The sequence below is a fragment of the Brassica napus genome, unplaced genomic scaffold (genome assembly GCF_020379485.1).
Source record: "Brassica napus cultivar Da-Ae unplaced genomic scaffold, Da-Ae ScsIHWf_2144;HRSCAF=2796, whole genome shotgun sequence".
Lineage (NCBI taxonomy): Eukaryota > Viridiplantae > Streptophyta > Magnoliopsida > Brassicales > Brassicaceae > Brassica > Brassica napus.
The window spans coordinates 7,501-10,000 of NW_026015552.1; the positions used below are offsets into that span (position 1 = coordinate 7,501).

General features: G+C 35.0%; 1 protein-coding gene and 2 non-coding genes across 3 annotated transcripts in view; 2 read left to right on the forward strand and 1 right to left on the reverse strand.

Annotated features, from left to right (window-relative positions):
* The window catches only part of LOC125600169 (photosystem II D2 protein), a 6,963-nt gene extending 5,463 nt beyond the window's left edge, over positions 1-1,500 (forward strand). The window contains exon 1 of the mRNA XM_048773055.1: positions 1-1,500. This exon is cut by the window's left edge and continues 5,463 nt beyond it. The gene's annotated coding sequence lies outside the window, so the exon portion shown is untranslated.
* TRNAS-UGA lies at positions 788-880 on the reverse strand. The gene has a single exon. It is a non-coding gene; the product is annotated as a tRNA-Ser (tRNA).
* Positions 1,501-1,913: 413 nt separating the features above from the next.
* TRNAG-GCC lies at positions 1,914-1,984 on the forward strand. The gene has a single exon. It is a non-coding gene; the product is annotated as a tRNA-Gly (tRNA).
* Positions 1,985-2,500: the final 516 nt, after the last annotated feature.

The window sequence follows — 2,500 nt, forward strand, 5'->3', positions numbered from 1 at the left end:
TACTTGTCTTATAGTTTAGCTGCTTTATCTGTTTGTGGTTTCATTGCTTGTTGTTTTGTCTGGTTTAATAATACTGCTTACCCTAGTGAGTTTTACGGACCTACAGGGCCAGAAGCTTCTCAAGCTCAAGCATTTACTTTTCTAGTTAGAGACCAACGTCTTGGAGCTAACGTGGGGTCTGCTCAAGGACCTACAGGTTTAGGTAAATACTTAATGCGTTCCCCGACTGGAGAAGTTATTTTTGGAGGAGAAACAATGCGTTTTTGGGATCTGCGTGCTCCCTGGTTAGAACCTTTAAGGGGTCCTAATGGTTTGGACTTAAGTAGGTTGAAAAAAGACATACAACCTTGGCAAGAACGACGTTCTGCAGAATATATGACTCATGCTCCTTTAGGTTCCTTAAATTCTGTAGGGGGCGTAGCTACTGAGATCAATGCAGTCAATTACGTCTCTCCGAGAAGTTGGTTATCTACCTCTCATTTTGTTCTAGGATTCTTCCTATTCGTGGGTCATTTATGGCACGCGGGAAGAGCTCGGGCAGCGGCAGCAGGATTTGAAAAAGGAATTGATCGTGATTTTGAACCTGTTCTTTCTATGACTCCTCTTAACTAAAGTAGTAGTTAAAATAGGAAAGTAAAAATCGGGTCATATTAAAAAGTCTTCTTTCTTTCAATTCAATCTCGTTTTTTCTGGCTCGGCTGGATAGTATAGCCGAGCCATTCTCCTTTTTTATGATGCTAAGAAGTAAAAAAAGCCAATAAAGAAAAAAATCTATTCATCCAACAAAAGGAGAGAGAGGGATTCGAACCCTCGATAGTTATTTTTTATGAACTATACCGGTTTTCAAGACCGGAGCCATCAACCACTCGGCCATCTCTCCAAAAGATAATTTCTATTTTATCTTTTTTTTCGCCAAATAGAACATAGCTCGATGAGTTAATACGATCACTATGTAGAAAAAGATATAGGGTGTGACTTTCTTTATAAGTCTATCAATTGGTCTATATAAATGAGATACATGATCCAGTCTACCCATTTGTGAAGTAAAAAAGAACCTTTAACTTCATGTCCGAATAGAATAAAAGTGGTAAAAGAAGTTGGAAATAAGGCATCTCGAATAAACGGATTCATGATAAAATCCCTTTATTTATTAAAATTTTTTTAGTGGGTAAGAGGATTAAATGGTGTATATTGTTAATAGCTTGGAGGATTAAAAACATGACTATTGCTTTTCAATTGGCTGTTTTTGCATTAATTATTACTTCATCAATCTTACTGATTAGTGTACCCGTTGTATTTGCGTCTCCTGATGGGTGGTCGAGTAACAAAAATGTTGTATTTTCTGGTACATCTTTATGGATTGGATTAGTCTTCTTGGTGGGTATCCTTAATTCTCTTATCTCTTGAATTCATTCGTTGCAGATCAAAAAATGAGATGACCCCTCCCATTCCACGAATTACACATTCAAATTCAATATAAGTCCATAAAATGCAAATAAAGAAAACAAAAAATTAGAGGGGGGGTCGAACTTCTGTAACTTGAGTGAAATATGAATCAAATATTAATAAATAGCAATTTACTAATATAACTATGAAATAGTAAACTAATTAAATAAAAAAAAAACGAATCAAAATTGATATCTGATATCAGATATCATATATAATATAGAATAATATATATTTTATGGAATATAGAATATATATTATATGAATATGGAATTCTATATATAGATATAGAATAAATATATTATTAATATATATATATATATATTTATATATATTAGAATTGTTAATTGAACTTTTTTGTTTTTGTTGGTAGTAGAGTTTTATCATGAACCCCAAACCAAAAAGTGTATCTCGTATAGCTTTGAACAAATATTATCCATAAATTTCTTATCAAGAAGGCAAAAAATGCGGATATAGTCGAATGGTAAAATTTCTCTTTGCCAAGGAGAAGACGCGGGTTCGATTCCCGCTATCCGCCCAAATAGAAATGGATTCAAAAAGATCAAAGATTCGGTATAGTTGACCGGGAAATATAGTAATTTTTGCCTCGCGTCCCAAAAGATAAGTATTAATTATAGTTAATAGAATCAAACTTACATTTGTTGAAAAAAAAATGTTGCGGAGACAGGATTTGAACCCGTGACCTCAAGTGAGCCTTGCGAGCTACGTACGCGCTACCAAACGCACAAACAACCGCAAAAAAAACAAAACTTGGACTAAACTCTAATAAACAAAGACGAATTGAATGCGCCCCTATTCCATATCTGTACAAATAGAATAGCCTATTTAGACAGAATGGTAAAGGGGCCTCGTCGAGCATAGAAAAAATAGAAAAATTAAAGGATACTTAAATCTTTACCAGCTTGATCTTGTTGCCCCTGGCAATAAACATGCCTGAACCATTTCCCGAAGGATGTGTCCAGATAGTCCAAAGTCTCGATAGTTAGCTCTCTCTTCCGGTCGCGAAGCAACATCGATGAAGACGTGTAGGTGA